At 40.3% G+C, this 21,370-nt stretch overlaps 1 long non-coding RNA gene across 1 annotated transcript in view; it reads right to left on the bottom strand.

Annotated features, from left to right (window-relative positions):
* Window positions 1-5,901: 5,901 nt before the first annotated feature.
* Window positions 5,902-21,370, bottom strand: part of LOC132593745 (uncharacterized) — a 410,506-nt gene continuing 395,037 nt past the window's right edge. Inside the window, exon 3 of the long non-coding RNA XR_009559553.1 lies at window positions 5,902-5,983. This is a non-coding gene — a long non-coding RNA (uncharacterized lncRNA). The remainder of the gene's footprint in view (window positions 5,984-21,370) is intronic.

Here is a 21,370-nt window from a genome sequence, read left to right as displayed (position 1 = left end):
TAGAAATCAAGGCTAACCTGGTGCTTAGACAAGTAATTCAAAGCAGTACTCTATAGGGTCTTTCAACTCAAAAGGAGAAAGTGACAGGCTGGGCCATGGGTAATTTACTATGGCATCCAATCAGGCCACACATTCACGAAATGCGTGACTTACCACTGCTCTGCATTACCATGCTCCTCTCCCCAATTAGGGGAAATACCCTGTTCATTTATGAAGTGGTTCATGGGCACCTGCACGATCCCACCATTGAGGAGACGTGATGGGGTCATATCAACATGACCAAGGTCAAGTGGTCAAAAGTTATTTACAGCCCATTAGGCTCTGTTCGTGTCAGCCAAGCATATCCTGTGCAGTCTTCCTAAATGAAATAAATATGCTGGATCCCGGGCTTTCAGCATGGCTGTGTAACCAGGGATGTTTGTAATTTATCTGAGAAATCCAAACAGCAACAGCCAAAGTGATGGGTCATCGTGTTCTAGCTGAGTGCTCATGGAGAACCTATCCTTTCCTGAGTACGGATTTCAGAGAATCATCAAGTGTGAATTCTGGAAGAGACCATAATCTAATCAATTCATTTGAGAGATGCATAAACTGACAGCTATCAAAGCAAAAGGATTTGTCCATTAGTGTCAGAGGTCAGTATAGAAAATGTTTCGTCACTTCTATTTTCCCTTAGAATATGTAGTGATTCAAGATTACTTAATAGGGGACTTCCCTGGTGGCACAGTGCTTAAGAATCCACCTGCCAATGTAGGGGACAGGGGTTCGATCCCTGGTCCAGGAAGATCCCACATGCGGCAGAGCAGCTAAGCCTGTGCACCACAACTACTGAGCATGTGCTCTACAGACTATGAGCCACAACTACTGAGTCTGCACACCACAACTACTGAAGCCTGCGCGCCTAGAGCCCCTGTTCTGCAACAAGAGAAGCCACCGCAATGAGAAGCCCATGCACCACAACAAAGAGTGGCCCCCGTTCACCACAACTTGAGAAAGCCTGTGCACAGCAACAAAGACCCAACGCAGCCAAAAATTAATTAATTTTTTTAAAATGTAATCTTTAAAAAGGGTTACTTAATAAATGCCATTGGAATAACTAGATACCAAACTGAGGTAAATCCTTTAGATTCACATCTTATAACACAAGATAAAGTCCAGACTAATGACTTAATTGCAAAAATGTCATCCCAGGGCTTCCCTGGTGGCACAGTGGTTGAGAGTCTGCCTGCCGATGCAGGGAACATGGGTTCGTGCCCCGGTCTGGGAAGATCCCACACGCCGCGGAGTGGCTGGACCCATGAGCCATGGCCGCTGAGCCTGCGCGTCCGGAGCCTGTACTCTGCAATGGGAGAGGCCACAACAGTGAGAGGCCCGCGTACCGCAAAAAAAAAAAAAAATGTCATCCCAAAGAAAACAGTAGAAACTATATTTATTATGTTTGGAGAAGCATGATATATGTAATTATGTCAAACTGAAGCAATAAGGTAATTTAACAGATTTGACTACATTAAAAAATTTTAACTGTACAGTAAAGGTAGCCAACATGCAATCAAAAGAAATATCATAAATTGGGAAGCTCTTTAATAACATAGCAAGATTTAAAAGCTACCTGGCAAGAAACATAAACAGATAATTTGCCCAAACAGGATATAATTATTAAACACATAGGAAAATGTTAAACTTCATTAATAATCAAAGACATAGTTAAAACAAGGTACAATTATATACCTATTAAATAAGCAAAAGTTTTAATTTTCTTGATAGCAAACAATACTAAGTAGATAGTAATGACATCATTTTCTGATGTCATACATTGTTACAGCTATTTTAGGAAATAATACAACAATATTATTAGGAACCATATAATATTTTTATAACTTCGGCTTGGTAATCCCACCCTTGAGAATTTATCCAAAGTTACCCCTTGACTCATTAATGACACCCAAATCTACTGCTCAATTTCTGATCCTTAGATGTGTTTTAGTTTCTTATTTCCAGTGCAACTCTCCTGGGTACCTTAAACTCTTCCTGTCCAAAATGAATCTCATCTTCTCTCCTCTAAACTGTGTAGCAAGTCCCTTTTAATCTCTGCATCACTAACACTTAACCCATGCTTTGTACATAGTAGGCATACAATAAAGTTGAATGAACAAACTACGCCCATGTTTTTATCTTCCGGGCCAGGCTAGGAAGCTTGGAGTTATCTTTGACTGTTCTTCTTCTTCTTCCTTAGATAAGGTCTGTCACAAGATTTTATTCTTTCACAATGTCTCCTGGCCTCTCCTTTCTTCTCAGATCTTTCTTGCATCCAGGCTCTGCACTTTGTTAACTGGAGTAGCCTCCTGATTTATCTTTTGGTCCTCAAGTTTCTCTCTTTCCCAAACCACCCCATGAGAGTATAACCTCTAATTTATCAATACCAATTAGAGATCATTGGTGTAACCGACAGAAAGCAAATCTGGCCAACATAAGCAATAAAAAGGATATTTTGGAAGGTTGGTGGGGAGCTCACAGAATGGGAGGAAGAACTGATCAATCAAGTATCAGAAAGATCAGAAACCAGGGCTATTCCTTTATTTCAACAACACGGATTTGTATACTGTCTCTCTTGGCTACCACCGTTAGATGAATAGCCCCAAGTGCTTTTCAGGGCAGTAATAATTTTCTTACTGTCCTGTAAATCCAACAGCAAGGATTATGTAATTTATTTTGCAGCCCTAGAGTACTGAGTGCATAGTATATACTTGACTGACACAGACAAATGATAGTAAAGAAACATGAGCTGACTTGTGGCAGAGTATGGGGTAGGACACTGGGGAAAAGTGACGCCAAAGGAAATCTGGAATTCCATTTCACTGATCCTGACCTACATCTACCAGAGCTACTGTCTTCTCTTCTAGGTCTCTGAGAGAGAGCAAGCCAGCGAGGATAATCTGGGAAAATGCCCCCTTGTTATTACTAGTTAGTACTTTGAGCCCATATTACTTTGTAGCCTTCCACTCTGATAAAAGAGCTGGATCAACTATGAGATGGGAGACTTCTTTACTCCTTTTTCTCCTGAGCTATCCATTGGGCTACTAAGAGGCCCTATGTCTGCATCACCATGACATAAGGAGGAAAGAGAAAGGAAAAGCCCCTTCAAGCCATTCAATGGGAAAGGTCTCAAGAAGGATGAGGTAATCCTCCAAAGGGCAATCCTAATGGAAGGTAAAGTTTGCTCCTATCACAAATTCTGATCTCTTGGCTCTGGTCTGATTGTGAGCCTTGGGTACATACTGGTGTCCCTCCTGGAGGGAGGGAATCATGCTGAATTCACTCTTCCTAGTACAGTGGCTCCGCAATCCAGCTGTGCATCAGAATCACTTGAAGAGGCTATTAAAATCTAGGCCCTATTCTCGGTAGAATTCTGGGGCGGGACCTAGGATTCACATGGAAACAAGTTCCCCAGGTGATTTTCAGGCAGTCAGCCCAGCACTGGCACGTGGCTTGGATTTTAGGAAATACTGCCCTAGAAATTGGGGCAGTGCCATTACACATCACATTTTGTCCTTTCTTGGGTTAACCCAAGAACATCTAGGCTCCATGATCAATCAGAGATGGAAGTGTCCTTTTCCATGGGTGAGAATCACCAAAGTATCAGAAAGTTCCTTCGTAAGACATTGTAAGGACAATGCTCTTACATATTCTGCTGTAATCAATGAAGTTAGAATATTGTTAGATATTATGATATCATGGTAAATTCCAGAATATAGTTTATGCATTTATGTGATCAAAATATATTTTCCCTTGCAAAAAAGTTTAGATTAACTTTCAAAACATATGATACAAAGTACATATGTTTTCCTCCAAAATAGTTTATTTATAAAATTAAGATACAAGCTAAACAATATACTTAACCAGATTTAACCTTCAAACTTTATCTTTCCCCAGCCTTTGATTTCCTGAGGCCTAGCAAATAATAACAGTTAATATTTGGTGAGCATTTGCCATGTGCCAGGGACTGTTCTAATTTTCACTTGTGTTAACTCATTTAATTCTTTCAATAACCCCATGAAATATGTACAACTTATCCTTCTGCAGATGAGGACACTGGGGCAGAGAGAGGTTAAGGAGCTTATCCCAGGTCATTCAGCTAGTAAGTGGTGATTCAAACCCTGGAAGTCCCGAGCCCAGGTCCATATTAGCCGAGCCATGCTGCCTTTGTAAGCTCTTCTACACCAATTGCAGCACAGACCTCTCTTCCAGGAAATACCACTTTCCCTATTAAAGTAGATCCTATCTGTTCCTTCTGGATTAATACGTTCATCCTGCAGCCCTAGGGATTCACGGTGAGTTAAAGAGAGAAAGGAGGATTGAGAGATCAAATATCGTGCCATCTACCAAACCAAGAACCTGTAGATAACCTTGCCCTGAATCTAGAACTGAGCTCTTGTGAATGCCAAGATCAGATTCCTGATGATATTTGTGAAAAGTCACCCAACAGTTCATGCAGTTGCACTTATAGGTAGAGGACCCCCATTAGTAGCAGACTCTATCTTTTAAAGTTTCCCCCATAGTTTCTCTAGAACTTTGCTCATGAAAAGACAAGTTGCTCTGGCTCTAGAATGAATGATTATCCCTGCTGACACCAAATTACTTTCTCCAGATCCAATCTCAGTGCAGAAGTCTTCCCTCCCACCTGGGAATTTGCACTGAGAGTTTGGGCTGTTGCTGCAGTGTTTTGCCCCTGAGTGGACCTGCCATCCAGATCCTAGTCCCTCATGCCTATGTTTTCCCTGATCTTCTGGACCATGTCAGATACTCATCATGATGAGTGAAGCAAACCTCCAAACCCTGTAGATGCTCAGCAAGCCACCTACTATGGGTTTCAAAGAAAATGTGTAAAATGGACTGGACATGCAAATGAACATTTTCTCTGTGGCTCAAATTAACCTGGAGACCTGTGTAGCTCAGTCTCAGAACATTGTTGTGTCCCAGAAACAAATTCAAAGCCAAGAGTAAATAAAAGGGATTTCTAGTCTTTATGCTCCAATGAACATTACAGGAGACACATAGAAATGCTTCCTGAAACTCCTTTCCTCTCATCCATTTCCCCTATTCATGCAGCTGCTCCCCAGCCTCCCCTCCATCCCACATAGTCCTTTTCTTCTCCTTGCCTCCATTCCTGCACTTCCCTCCATCATACCTCATTAAGTCAATCAACTTAACCTTGCTCCCCAAAAGAAAGAAGACTCCTTCTTCAGAATGGACAAGAGGCTTTGGAAATTGAGCTGACAAAGGATTTTCTCTGTGGGAACTTTGGGAAGGTTGAGGCTTGAGTCTCTGAACACTGCTATCTTAATATTTCTTTTCCTTCTCTTCCTCCCTTCTTCCCTTCCTCCCTTCTCTCCTTCCTTCCTTCCTTCCTTCCTTCCTTCCTTCCTTCCTCCCTCTCTCCCTCTTCTTTCTTTCTTTCTTTCTTTCTTTCTTTCTTTCTTTCTTTCTTCCTTCCTTCCTTCCTTCCTCCCTCTCTCCCTCTTCTTTCATCCTTCCTTCCTTCCTTCCTTCCTTTCTTTCTTCCTTCCTTTCTTTCTTTCTTTCTTTCTTTCTTTCTTTCTTTCTTTCTTTCTTTCTTTCTTTCTTTCTTTCTTTCTTTCTCTCTCTCTCTTTCTTTCTTTCTCTCTCTCTCTTTCTTTCCTTCTTTCTTTCTTCCTTTCTTTCTTTTCTTTCTTTCTCTTTCTTTCTTTCTTTCTTTCTTTCTTTCTTTCTTTCTTTCTCTTTCTTTCTTTCTTTCTTTCTTTCTCTTTCTTTCTTTCTCTCTCTCTCTCTTTCTTTCTTTTATTTCTTTCTTCCATGCTGCACATTACATGCTCATGACTTACTTATTCTATAACTGGAAATTTGTGCCTCTGGCCCATTTCACCCACTCCCCTCCTTACCTCTATGTTCTTGCCTCTTCTAGCCATACTTCATTCTGTGGGTCAGTTTGAACACTTCCTCCACCCTATTGAGATAGTGATAAATTGAACAAAGAGCGTAGACTTACAATTATAACCTTCAAAAGACAAGAAAATATTTTAGGTAGGTGGGGAATAAATGGTCACACCAAAATAGACTATGACACTTCTGTTAGGCAAGTTTTTATGTTTTAAACATTTTCTGTGTCCTGAATAATTTCCAATAATCCATACTCTGTAAAATGCAATAAAAACTAGTATGTTTTCGCAGTAGAGATTTTTCTTCAAAAATTCTGTGACAAATATATTTAATGTGGTGTTGCCATAATGCCATTTCAGTTTTCTTGCTGGATAAATCCATCTTATGAATGTTTTACAGGAAATCTGGGGTATGTTTTCTGTTTTAGAAATCAGAAATTTGGAGGTACTCAATTCCTTGTTGTAAATCTCTTGAAGTAGGGCTTATCATATTACTGATAATTAATTTATGGCATAATTTAAAGTTGTAGAAATAAAATGTTGATTGCCTCTGGCAACTACTGATCTTTTTTTATTTAAACATCTTTATTGGGGTATAATTGCTTTACAATGGTGTGTTAGTTTCTGCTTTATAACAAAGTGAATCAGTTATACATATACATGTGTTCCCATATCTCTTCCCTCTTGCGTCTCCCTCCCTCCCACCCTCCCATTCCCACCCCTCTAGGTGGTCACAAAGCACTGAGCTGATCTCCCTGTGCTATCCAGCTGCTTCCCACTAGCTATCTATTTTACGTTTGGTAGTGTATATATATCCATGCCACTCTCTCACTTTGTCACAGCTTACCCTTCCCCCTCCCCATAACCTCAAGTCCATTCTCCAGTAAGTTTGTGTCTTTATTCCCGTCTTGCCCCAGGTTCTTCATGACCTTTTCTTTTTTTTTTTTCTTAGATTCCGTATATATATGTTAGCATACGGTATTTGTTTTTCTCTTTCTGACTTACTTCACTCTGTATGGCAGACTCTAGGTCCATCTACCACTCTACAAATAACTCAATTTTGTTTCTTTCCATGGCTGAGTAATATTCCATTGTATATATGTGCCACATCTTCTTTATCCATTCATCTGTTGATGGACACAGGTTGCTTCCATGTCCTGGCTATTGTAAATAGAGCTGCAATGAACATTTTGGTACATGATTCTTTTTGAATTATGGTTTTCTCAGGGTATATGCCCAGTAGTGGGATTGCTGGGTCATATGGTAGTTCTAATTTTAGTTTTTTAAGGAACCTCCATACTGTTCTCCATAGTGGCTGTATCAATTTACATTCCCACCAACAGCAACTACTGATCTTTTCTCCGTATCTATGAGCTCTGTTTTTTTCTTCATATGGTATTTGTCTTTCCCTGTCGAACTTAATTCACCTAGTATAATGCCCTCAAGGCCCATTTGTGTTGTCACAAATAACAAGATTTCATTATTTTTTATGGCTGAATAATATTCCATCATATATATATATATATATATATATATTGTTTGTTTGTTTGCTTGTTTGTTTTTGTTTTTTCTTTATCCATTCATCCATCAATGTATACAGGTTGTTTCATATCTTGGCTAATGTAAACAATGCTGCAATAAACCTGCAGGTACATATATCTTTTTGAGTTAGGATTTACATTTTCTTCAGACAGATACCCAGAAGTGGAATTGCTGGATCATATAGTAGTTCTATTTTAATTTCTTGAGGAAACTCCATACTGTTTTTCATAGTGACTGCACTGATATTTATCTTGTCACATTACTAACTGGAACTTTTTATGAAATGCCTATCTGGTCTTCTTTCCTCATGAGTTAGTTTAGACTGTATTTGAACTGGGAGGATTCTTTTGCCTAGACTATCATAGCAGCTACATGGCTGGGATGAGGAAGAGAAAAGGGAAGCAATTTTTACAAAGGGCTTTTATAGAAAAACTAAGAGGACAAGGGAGATTCTGAAAGGAAAGGGAGTCCTGGTGGGCACTCCAGACAGGATCAAGAGCTTTGAACCTCATGGCTCCTTCCACCAAATGCTCCACCCCAGACACCTTTGTCCAACTGACCCACAAATCACAACAGAACTTTTCCTCTTGAGGATTTGGGGACCTGAACTCTCTCTAGAGGTTGAAATGTGCCACTAAGAGCAAGTCATTAGAATATATAATGCATAGGGATTGAAAGGAAGCCAAGTGTGAAAAACTATGCAAATAATGAATTTACTACTTCTAATCCAGTAAAATAATGAGGCTTCATAAAGAAGGTGACAGAAAGAATGAGTGAGTGATTGAATGAACGAGCATATGGGTGCTTTATTGCTTTAGTTTATACTTGATTGCACACATTTTCTCATTCTGAATATTTGAAAATACACATAAACTATAGGATGCATATATCTGTTTTTGGAGATGAGATATTTCTTGATTCTCTTTCTGGAATTTCTCTAGGGTTCTCCTTGCCATTCTACTTCCCAGCCTGGCTGGCTTCTGTGCAGGAATGCTTGGCTCTTCCTGAGCTATGGTTTATGACAGCAGTCCCTTGGAGTCTCTGTTGGGTAGGCATAGTTTCATTTTATGTCTGCAATCTTCCAAAGAGTTTTGAAGCTCCCCAAAGCTCTAAATCCAGGACCAGCTATTTTGAAATAGGATAAAGAGACTAGAAAAAGCAAACTGAACTCTATCTCCCCTACCCACCCTTCTTCCATGTTAAGTTTAACTGGGGTGATGGTATTCAGGAGAGAGGAGCCACCCAACAAGAAACACAGAATGATTCTTTTCTTCAACATTGTGGGAAATAATGGGTTTGCTTTGAATGCTGTGTGCTGGGGGGCCAGTGATCCTCAAGCAGTTAAACCACTTTCCAAGTTGTTTTTAACTAAACTTTTGCCCCAGGGTTTAAGAAATCTCCCTCTTTAATTGATGTCTTTAGTCAGTGGCCGCTTATAATCAAGAAGATTGCACTTAAAAGGGATAGAGGCCGGTCTTATTATTTGCATTAGAAGATTTTGCTTTGTAATTACAAGCCAGGGAGTCTAGAACCAGTAGATCTGATGCAGAGAGAATGACAGACATTATAGTGCAAACTGTGCATATTCATCAAGGAAAACTGTGCTGTGCTCTTTGTAACAAGAAGTACCATTGGCTTTTCATCTTTGGAGCTTCTGATATCCTAGTCCATTTGTTTTATAATGAAATTATTGGTGATATTCATTTATCAAGTACTTACTGCTTAATAGTATGTGCCAGACATTGTACAGAAAGCTTTGTAAACAATGAGTTGAGGATAGAGTTTCAGGCAAAGAAACAGATTGTTGAATTTAAACCTATATGATCAGGAAGACTTGGGAAGGACATACATCAGGGGTCAGCAAATTTTTCCATTAGGGACTAGATAGAAAATATTTTAGGCTTTCTGTAGTGCTAATGATCTCTGACACAACTACTCCACTCTGCTGAATGTTGAAGGTGAAATTGACCATAGACAACACATAAATGATGAGCATGTGTTGTCTTTTAAGTTGTGTTTATTTATGGGCATTGAAATTTGAATTTCATGTAATTTTTACATGTCACAAGAATACTCTTTATTTTGATTTTTTTCAACCCTTAACAAATGTAAACACCATTTTTGGCTCATAGGACTTACAGAAACAGACAATGGAATAGATTTGGCTCATGGGCAGTTGTTTGCTGGCCCCAGACATGAAATAATCTCTAGGACCATCTTGCCACCATTTGGGAAGTACCTGATTGCAATGGAAGAGAGAGGAACAAGTGCATTCCTTTGTCTCATGTGTGATTGTGTGTAGCACTCTCACAGAGGCATTAGAGTTGGTAAGATGTTTAATTCTATTCTAAATATTGGAAAGATATTTGGAGAAGGACACTCTCCACACTCCACTCTTCCCCATATTAAGTGTTCCAATGTGCAAAACCCTTCATTTGAAGTCATTCTTCCCAATGTCTAAACTCAATCCATTGTGCTAGAGGTAAGGCTGTATCACCAAAATGAGACCAAATTCTGAACACTAATGCATCTGAATTGTTTCTCCATAGAACTCGATGGCATGGGAAGAGCTTAGCTGTAAATAAGGATCAAGAACAGGAGGGCAGTGTCTGCAGTGTTGGTTTAGAAGGCTAACATATCGGCCTTATTGCTGTCACATGGAAAGAACCTTGTCAAATTTAAAGCCAATCTTATACTAAAGTCTGATGATGGAGTGAACTGCTTCCAGAGACAGGGAGGTCCACAAACTAAAATTGGGTAAGGAGGAATTAAAGATCCCTTAGTGATAATGGGGAGAAGGTGATGTGGGATGTGCAACTTGAATTTATAAATTCTAAGACCATCACAGATGATGACTTTGTGGCACATGTCATCTTGCCTTAATTGGAGAAACAACATGAAAAAAAGAGAGACTAAAATGCAGTATGTTGTCATGCACAGTATTTTACATTTCAGATCACACAGGTACAACCTCACAACATGGCAGACATAATCACCAAGACCCACAATTCCCCGGGTCCCTGGGATGAGTAAATGATCACCAAAGAGGTGAGCATTTTACATCCAGGTTGAGTTTTTCTCAGTCTCATGAGAAAAGAGCCAGGCATTTTAGTAAAAGTGGATGAAAAAATGGAGGCGTTTCAGTTCATTTAATAACCCAGGCTAACGTCCTCTCCCCTGTCAATTTCTGATCTTAGAAACCAAATACCTGCTAAGGGGAATGAAGTCTGAAAAGGGAAAAATTAAGCTAAGCTTTAGTTAAGTATGTCCCCGTGGTAAGCATTTAAATTAGAGTACAAGAAAAAAGTTCTCTAAACTAAGTAGAGAAGCCTCCCCTGACCTAGACTCTTAGGGTCCAACCCTAAGAAGAAGGGCAGGTCCCTGAGGCAGCTCTCTCTTGCACTGGCTGGATGAACTGCTGTGTCAGCAGTGCCATGCATCATTAGCTGACCTGGAAAAGCTCCAGCTGCCTTCCTCTTACACTCTCTCTGTACCTCTCACTTTAAAAAAGCTTTCATCAACATCATCCCAGACATCTTTTGTTTTCCCAGCTGGAGAAGCCTTTCTTTCTGTTTGCATCCCATCTCTAGCTAACTAAGTTCTTTTGCCCTTAAGAACTGCAGCCATGAATCAAAGGGAATCATCACCTTTAAACTCTAAAGTGAATCTGAGGGCTTTGGGATTCCATAGCCCATCTATCTTCTTGGAGCTGCCATATTTAGTTACATTTTCCTCTCCACTGTTGGTGGTCATTATCTTCCCCACTTTCCATCCACCATATTAGAGACAAAATAGAAGAAGCTCCTCAGAGCAAAGTTTTCTTCTGAGGTTTAGTTCCAATATAGCATAATCCTCTTTGCTTGGTGGGTTTCCCAATCTCTCTGTCAGGCTGGGGTGAGATACATGTCTGGCCTATGGCTGGAGTTATTTACTACATAAAATGATCTCCTGCTGGGGTTTTCTCTGAATTTCCTGCAAATGGCTTTACAATAAATCTGGGAAAGGAAATCAATTTTTTTTTTTAAAGGATTGATACCCATTCCTTGCCCACAAAACCTCACACAGAATCCTTGGCTTTTACTGTCTTCATGCATTTTAATCCTTACCATCTAAAGCTAGATGGAACTTTGAAAGTCATTTGTTCATCCTGCCTCCATAGAGGAGAGTCTACTCTGATTTAAACATTGTAAAAGCACAAAATTCTGCTATCTCATTCAGGAACACTGGTACCTCAGGAATACTTTCTTATAATGATTTCTCCTCTTGTTATTTTGGATTATAGTAGAAATGGTGAATAGACTATCATTATCTTCTGAGAGACATAATTTGATATAATGAAAATATTTTCTAGATGAGATGCTTCCAAGCTGGGGAGTTACTGACATTTCATCACAGCCCTGCCTTTAATACTATGACTCTTACTCTACCCCTTACTTGTTTCTTCTTTTTAAAGTTGGAAAATCCAATGACCAGGTCACAAGAGGAAGAAACCCAGGGAATGAGCACAGTTCGATCTAGACACACACAAAATTGTTAGTGCAAAATTTGCTGCTCACTAAATGATCTTTTTTCTTTTTAAAATGATCTTAAATATCCATGTAAGTGAGTTTTGAATGAGACTGAAAGCCCTCCCTGGTCTATGGAAATTTTTCTGGATTTTTATTCCCAAATAAATTTTCAAGGTATCAACTGGTCATTTTCAAAAGCTAACTTCCTAGTGTCAAGCCAAAAATAGTGGCTTTGATTATGTGAGAGAGCCATCCAATACCCTCCTATACAGTTTCTGAGCAACAGGAAGGGAAATGGGGAAGAAAGTGAAAGGAAATTGATACCATCCTGCCCTTTGGAAGGTGGGGCTTTTTTTTGTGCCAGTAAACCTAAGGAAAAACTACTGACATGACAATGGTAATACCTTGAATTTTCAAGTACCTGGGCCTCATGGACATGCAGCTTTCACAGAGATCAGTAAACTAAAGCCTGAAGAGGTGGCATTATTAGACAAGACTATAGAGCTCATAAGTGTTAAGTCTCAAATTGCTCAGCTTCTAACAGGGGCTGATATACAGCTGGTGATCATAGGAGTAGCTGTACCGGTTGTTAAAATATTGGAATACATCTCTATATTTAGTAGATAGCTGTTTCCTTGAGATGCCCTAGTTCCTCCAGCCTTCACCTGGGAACTAACCTTAGCTGCAAGCCTCCCTCATAATGCTTCAACTAAAGGTTAGCCCTGGACATAGCAGGCAGCCTCCAGGCCCTGTTCCAGCTTTGTGGTAGCTGATATTCATACTGGTTTGTCAGTGCCTGTAGTATATCTGTTATATGGTTTAAACATCACTCTCGCTCTTAACTGTGAAACTTTGCTTCATCTGTATGCGGTCATGGATGTGACCACACTTCCTGTGATCTCTGCTTGGTGAGTCTGTGAATCTCAGAAGCTTGGATTCTCAATCTTTTGAAGAGCCCAGCCATTCTCAGGGGGCAAGAACTGCTTTTATAAAACTTTAGTTTCTGTTTAGGAATCAGAACCTGTTATGGACTGAATTGTGTCCACCCTCTAAGCCAAATTTATATGTTGAAGTTCTAACCCTTAATAGCTCACAATGTGATATATTTGTGAATGAGGCTTTAAAGAGGTAATTAAGTTAAAGTGAGGTCTTTAGGATGGGCCCCACCCAGTATGACTGGTGTCCTTGTAAGAAGAGGAAATTTGGACACAGACATGTATGGAGGGAAGACCATGTGAAGACACATGAAGTAGATGGCCAGCTACAATTCAAGGAGAGAGGCTGCAGAAGAACCCAACCCTGCCGACAACCTTGATCTCAGGATTCTAACCTCCAGTATTTTGAGAAAATACGTTTCTGTTGTTTGAGCCACCCAGTCTGTGGTACGTTGTTACAGTGGCAAACTAATACTGGCCTTGTCATTAATTCAAAGATACACTTTCTTTGCAGTATTAAGTTTCTTTGCCAAAGAACATTGTGCTTAGGGTGATCACTCATGATAATTTGCCAGGATAGTTCTGGTTTATGCCTGCTGTCCTGCCATAATAGTTATAGTGCCCCCTTTTTCTCTCAAAAGTATCTCAGTTTAGACAGTAAGCTGTTTGGTCACCCCAAATTTGTTTAACTCTTGAGTCCAATATTTGTAATTTTCTCTCACATTCTCAGTCTCTTTCTTGTCAAATACTTGTCACTTTTTTCAAACCTTGATATTTGCTATGTTCTCTGGGTTCCTCTTAAGTAGTCCAGCTCACCGTATGGCCCACTAGGCCATGGTGTTGTCCAGTGGACATGTGCTGTGTGCACAGTCTTGAGCAAGTTTCTGTGGAGAGCTGTACAGGAAAAGGACTCCACTCCTCCCCTTGAGGAGTGGTGACCCAACATGAAACATACATAAATCAGAGTCATCCTATGTCATCCTTCTGTCCTACACAAACCATTATTGTATACTCAAGTAATTTTTTGGAAAATGTTCTTAATGCTGTTTAATCTCCCCATCCAGATTCACTGCAGTGAATTTATGGCAGGCTTCAGAATACAATTAATGCACACTTCTATCCTATCCCATCCTGTAGCTGGCTGTGGCAATATAATGCTTTTTGGCAAGCTGACAGAAGAAGGAGAGAAGAGAAACTCTGTTTTCCAGGGAAATGTTAGTGATAAGTGAATTGGCAGTGTTTCAAATGGCACTGGGAAGCTAGTTTATGGTACTACAAGTGTGGCCTTACCTAAATGTCTCCACTGAAAAACTGCAGTAAATACCCTCTCTTCCTTGCCTCCCATTTGACATTAAAATAATAATAATAAATATAATAATAACTGCATTAGCAGCTTAAGGAGTCATTAATCTACCAGGTCAGAACAAGCATCACATGTAAAGCTTGAAGGTTGTGACTGAATCAAGAAGGACCAGAAGACAAGAAGACATGAAATTCCTTCTTTCCTATTTCTGTGGGTTTTTTTCTGCAGTAGATTAGCTGCATGAGGTAAAGGGTGGTGGACAGTGTTTAGGAGGCTCTATTCTAAATCAAGTTAAAAATTTCCCTAGAGGCAACATTCCTCTAGAGGAGGCCAGTTTGTGATCTTATCCAAGGTCCATTTGGCTAATGAGGATATAGCCCAGGAGTGAGTCCCCTCAGTTCCATTTCTAAACAGCTTACATTAACTTGGAAACATGAACTACCTTCTCGGCCCTCAGTTTCACTGTCAGTACAGTGGGCACAATGACACCCAATGACCCATTTAATTGGGATGTATGAGTGTAGTCTGGGTGCCAGTGAGATTTGTTGTTTATATCCACATGGGCCATGGACCCTGAGCAGTCCTGTGTGTTGATGATTCTCCTGGACAGTTTCCCATAGGCAATATGTTCTTCATCCTTCCACATATAGATTTGGGAAACTATCCTTTTGAAATAAAGATTGGAGTTTCCAGGCCCAGGAGATAATTTATATAATTATGATGAGGGAAATGAACAGAGCACAGGATGGTTTCCAGCCTTCACGTCCTGTATTTTGTCAAGAGACATTCTGGCAAGCTTGCTGTTTGGTAACATCTCTATATTAGATATTACAAAAATTAGAGAATTATTATTCTCTATTAGAGAATTAAAGAAACCTGCTTCTCTGTGCTCCAAATACATTTGAAAGGAAATGCTATAATTGGACATCATCACTGTCAATCATATTGGGTGTAGAAGAAGGAGGTAGGCCATTAGAGAGGGAGAAGAAATAAGGAATGACCGAGTTGTGTTTTGGGGCAATGCTCTTTCTGTTTGCCTAGTTCAAGTCTTGATGGGATGCATGTGGGGTCTGAGGAGCAGTTCTTAAATCTCTGCTCAGAGCTCAGAAATATTTCAGGGTACCATTGGAGGGCTAAGAAACCAATATGGTCAAATACATTATTACTAATGTTACTATGATTTTTTAAAAAAGAAAAAGAAATGAAGGGATAATTTGGATGAAAAGTGTTCTAGATGTATATCTGTTCTTAGAGCTCTGTATCTTTCACTCAGATTTATTTTAAAAACCCCAAAAAACAAAAAAGGAAAAATAAATCTACTTATAACTTTGAAGACCTGGCAGGAAGAAAAGAGCTTTCATAATTTTTTTGCGGGGGTGGGAGCAAACATATCCTGAAACATACTTTGAGATGATCAGTTAAGATGCTCAGAAGTCTCACTCTCACAAAAGCCCATGAAATGGCCCTGCTCTCACCTCATTTGACTTCAAGAAAGTGCATCCATTACTCCGAGGTGGTCCATTTTATTTCTTCAATCAATGAAAGACCTTGTAAGAGTCCTCAACCTACAAATCATAGAGTTTTATACTTAAGAATAGAGGTGCCATGACTTACCCCAATGCTGTCAGAAGATAACTTTTCCTCACTCTTCATATCCTTGAGATGGGGCATGGGGCTCTGCCTGATCTGCTTCTGCCTGGGTCTCTTGGGGTCCTTAGGGTTTCTATGTCACTGGGCAGGTAGGGGAGACACTTTTGTCTTCATCCCAGCTGAGCTTGTTCTGCTCTTCCTTGCCTTGTTTTGGGAATGAACCAGTAGTGTAATTGACACGGATAATAACTCCAATTTGTTCATTCAAAAACTGTATTCTGTCCCTTCTCACCGGGCCAGATGACCCCTTGGTTCTCAATCACTGCCCTGGAATTGGATTGATTCAGTCCATTCCCTGCCTTGTGCTTAGAACCCTCTCCCCAGGGCAACCTTTGATACCAAATACCATGGGAGAAATAGCAAGAGCCTCTAGGACAATGGAGTTAAACCTTTTGGCCAAAGAAAAGAAATGTGAACTGCCTCTGACCCCTAGGGATGGAGTGATGGTGCCCTGAGAGGGGTTTGGTGATGGTCCAAGGAGACTGTTAGGAGGGAAATTCAGGGTACTGGTCCTCAAATACTTCCAGGCTATTCTCTGGGAAACACCACAGCTTCCTAGTAAAAGTTTATTTTTTAAAAAGCTAGGAAGAGGATCTAAAAAGCTTATGCCAGTTAAATACTGAAAGAGCAATGGCTTCTAACTTTAGGAAGGAGGACAAGATCTCTTACACAGAGAAGCATCCTAGCAACAGCAATTGCAGAGGATATGAGCAGCTCTCAAGAAGCAGAAAGGAGGACAAGTCACCCAGGACCCACAGAACAGGGACAAGCCTGAGGATTTTGGAATTCCAAATTGGAATTCTACTCCACTGTGATTGCCTCCATAGTTGATTGACAGGAAAATAAATATCACACAAGGATAGAATTATTTGATATAATATCTGAGAATACACTTTGGGAAGTACAGGTTCTTCATTTATATATGTGTTGTGTATGCACAACACACACACACACACGCATATATATATATATATAATATATGTATAGTATATATTCATCCATATGCACGTGAAACACTACTACTAAGATTTATTTTGTAAAATCTCAAAGAAAAAAAGATTTCAGTCCAAAACTCACCTATTTCAGGAAGTCTTCCTAGATTAATCTCATTCAAGTGCCTGTATGTAATAGGAATTGATTAGTCTGTGGTTAACTCTTTCATTCAAACCAACACATTTAATGGCAGTTGACAATTTTGATTCTGTTTATTATTCTTGCTTGAGGCTCCTCAACAATACCATGGTCTCTGTGGTGTGATGAAAGGAGTTATATACGTTCTGGCTGCTGTTCAGCTTGGCTTCTAAGGGCCAGGTACTGTATTTGGTTCTGAGATTGTCATGGAGACTGATGGACACAGTTACTCTCCTCTCCATGTTCTCAGCCGAGCTCTATCCTAGCACCATTCCTATTGGCCAACCCTCCTGTTTTCTCTCAACTGTATTTCATTGTCATGGGGTTCACTGAAGACCGTGTCTGGCTCTGCCAACACTGCATGCACCTAGGCAGGTCATGAGTTGTTGATGCACGTGTGGGTGTTATATTATTCTTTGGACTTTGTGATAGTTTAAACTATTTTTCTAAATTGAGAAAAAATACTTCGTAAACTTTCACCCATGTTGGTTATCTTTATAGCAGTTAGATTATAAAGTGCCTTGAGAACAGGTACTGTAAGGAATTTCTTTTAATTCCCCCAGCACTCAGTATAGGGCCTTGGATACTTAATGTATGCTAGTTAATTGAATGGGTAAATAAAATGAATGAATGTCCTATATAGTGTCTGTGAGCCTGTGGTTAAAAGTGCCATTGAACGCAATGTGGTTTTTACTTGAAAGGCCATAAAAACTTGCATCAGTAAAATTCTGACTCAACTGGGGGCTCAAATTAATGAGAGAAAAATGTGTCCGAGTTAATTACCTTAATTCTTTCTTGCACCTCACTTCAACTGCCAAATTTCATGAGATCCAAGACATGATGAGGCCAGAGAAAGTCTGTAATGACAGACACAATAATAGTGTTGGGATTCTACTGTATATTTTTCTAAACTCCCTTCTGCAATTATAGTGTTCTGTTTATATCAGTCCATGGAAGCTCCTTCTTAAAGATCCCAAAGTTTCCCTTAATTCTTGGAATAGATCTATAATTTAGTTCCCGCTACTGTAAGTCTGTGCCATTACTGTTCCACGCCTGCATTTTTTTTTCATGTAGATCCAGAGAGTTTCCTAGAAACAGAGAATTAAAGTGAAAGCTGAGAGCTTACCTCAAGTTGGAGGAAATCTAGATGGAAGTATAACTATTGACACCCCTGTGTATCAGTTAGGGTTCTCCAGAGAAAAGAGAACCAGCAAGATGGGTTTATACATGTAGAAAGAGATTTACTATAAGGAATTTGCTCTTGTGATTACGGAGACCAGCAAGTTCAATTCTGTAGTATGGGCCAGCAGCCCTGAGACCCAGGAAAGCCAATGGTGTGGTTGAGGTCCAAAGGCAGTCTGCTGGAGAATTCTCTAGTGCTTGGGGAGGCTGATCTTTTTTTTTTTTGCGGTACGCAGGCCTCTCACTGTTGTGGCCTCTCCCGTTGCGGAGCACAGGCTCTGGACGCGTAGACTCAGCGGCCATGGCTCACGGGCCCAGCCGCTCCGCGGCATGTGGGATCCTTCCAGACTGGGGCACGAACCCGTGTCCCCTGCATCGGCAGGCGGACTCTCAACCACTGCGCCACCAGGGAAGCCCGAGGCTGATCTTTTTGTTCTATTCACGAGTTCAGCTGATTGGGTGAGGGCCACCCACATTATGGAGGGCAGTCTGCTCACTCAAAATTCAACAATTTAAATGTTAATCTCATCCCAAAACACTCTCCAGCTTGACACATACAACTAACCACCACATACCATGCAGTACGTAGTACTGAACAAGAAGAGAGCTTCCAGAGAGAAGAAAGTGTCAGCCAGAGGTAGTTCTGGTGCTGGCTGGCTTTGGTAGGTATCCAGGGTGGAGTAGGAGAGAGAGGTGTGGAGACAGAACAAATGTGTACAAGTATGCAATGCTCAGTGCTTTTGTGAGGGGTTTAGCGTTTGTGGACACCCTCAGCTTCAACCCTGGTGCAGACCTGGAAACTAGTTATTGAGGCTAAGCCCAAACACCACAGCTTGTTCCTAAGAGAATGAGCCTGCCTTCAGCTACTGCCCTCTTCTTGGATTCCCATGGAGTTGGTGAGGGCAGTAGACAGAGATTCAGTTTAACACTGCCTGGGTGAATTCTTGATGACGGTCAGTCACTTCAGGTCACCTTTGCAGTAGCCCAGAGGAAATATTCAATTTAAGCAAATGTATCAGACATGGGTTTCCATTTATCAATCCATGCTGACTGACCTTTAATGAATTAGACAGAAATCCATTCCACATTGCCTGGATAAAGATGTAAGGCTGATGCATAAATCTTGACTTTAAGAAAAGGTAAATTCAAACCAGAGTTGGGAGCTTGTGCCTTCTGAGGCCATAGCAAGGATATTAATGACTCACAGTTACGTAATTATTTGAGCTTATTTCTATCTCAAAACCCTAAACTCCATTTCTCATGGTATCAATTCAGACTCTCCAAGTTTGGAGTATTAGTGAAACTCACTGCCTCCCATCCTTGTCCTGTTCAGAGTTCGTCACTGCATTCTGTGTTGGACAGCAGTCTTTGGTTTCCTTTGTTCTTTTGTTTATTTGTGTTCATTTGGTGGAAGAATAACTCATTCATCCCTCACTGAGCCAGTCTGATTGAAAAAGAAATACAGAACTTGTTTTCCTTCTGTTCCTTTTAAAACTGTCCCCCTTCATCCCAATTTTGCTCTCAAGAGATATGACCATTGTGGAAATTAAATTATAATTAGGGTCAAGGACTTTGAAATAATGACCCCCAGACTGACCCCTCTGTCTGTACTCTTAAGTGTCTCCTGGCGGTGCACCCAGTGTTGTGTTCTGGGCCATTTTAAACCTGTTTCCAGAATTGCCACCTGACACCTAACCATGACACAATGGTTTGCCTTAGTAAATGCATCTGTTATATGGTACAGCACTAAATGCTTTCCTGAAATCCAGATAAATTATGTCTGCTGTTTGGGTAATGTGGCCCAAGAATTCAATTTAGGTGAATTTATCAGACATGGCCTTTCCTTTATCATTCCATGCCGACTGACCTTTAATAAATTAGAGAGAAATCCATTCCGTATTGGTAGATGTACAATCTGAGGGGAAGAGTAATCGGCACCGGATCTACAAACATGCCCCTGACTAATTTCCTGCCCTTAATGTGCTCCAGTCTGTGACAGGGCACGGGGAGGCTCATTCAAATTGCCTCAGACTCCTGAAGAGTCAAGTGGGATGTGAAGTTGGAGGAAACGTGAGGGTCTTTATGCCCAAGAGGTGCAGGGAGGGGGACCATGGCTTAGTCATCTGGGTGGGCTTTGCAAGGTTTCGCTTCTGAAACAAAGGGCTGTGTGGTTTTAAGGAGGTTCTTCCCTATCTCTGAGCCTCAGTTTCCTCAGCTGTAAACTGAAGTTGTCGGGAAAGGAGATCTCTATGGCCCCTTTCACCTCTAAAATCTTTCAGCTGAAGGAAGAGATAGAGCAAGGAACAATGATTGGTACTCCAAGGTCAGGTGAGGGTGGCATTCAGACTGGCCTGATGCTTGACTGGGATCCTGACTGGTATTAAACTAACTAGGCTCTGATGAAATGGATCCAGTTTCCAAGATCAGAGAGATTCAGAAGCAAGCAACGTTAGAGCTCTCTTTTATCCTAGAAGTCTTATTAAAAAAAAGGAAATTTGAAAAAGGTGCCAGAGATGTTCCCTGTAATTCTTGTCCTTGTAAGGATCCATTTTCATTTCAATGCACTTAAGATAGTGACACCTGCTGAGTTAGAGAAAAACTTAAGCCAACTCAAACTTGAATTTGACAAGATGATCAACAAGAAAATGGTCCATGGTGAAATAACTTCTCAATGCTCCAATAGTACATCCCATCTCATGCACAAATCCTGAGGTTCACAATCCTGTTCAGATCCCATAAAGGCTCTGAAAAGTCCTGCAATAAAGGAATCTGTTTAACTTTGTGTAACCCAGCAGTTTGCAAACTTTTTGATATTGGGAACCATTTTGTTTGCTTGTTTTTTTTTTAATGCAGTGCCTATTAAAATCATTCAGAACTAATATTCCACAGAGGACATTTTGGAAAACGCTGGTTTGACCTATCCAGGGATCCTCCTGTCTGCTTGTGTGTTATGGTCATTAAGAACATTTTCATTCTTTCTCCCTTTGGAGAAGTCCATCTCCAAAGTGATCTTCAAGTTGTACTCATATTCAGTTCCTTAGAAAATATGTTTGCCAATTTGGCTCCACAATCCTATCTTGGTGAGATCCATAAGAACTTGCCAAATGTGAAAATCCTTGCTTAAGCTTTTAATATTTAAAGATATCAATTCAGTATATAAATAAGTAGAGAGGTAAACATTTATTTATGTAAAAACCAAGAGCT

Source organism: Globicephala melas, chromosome 17 (assembly GCF_963455315.2).
Source record: "Globicephala melas chromosome 17, mGloMel1.2, whole genome shotgun sequence".
NCBI classification, from domain to species: Eukaryota; Metazoa; Chordata; class Mammalia; order Artiodactyla; family Delphinidae; genus Globicephala; species Globicephala melas.
Note: the sequence above shows the minus strand (reverse complement) of the source record. Positions and strands in the feature narration are given on the sequence as shown.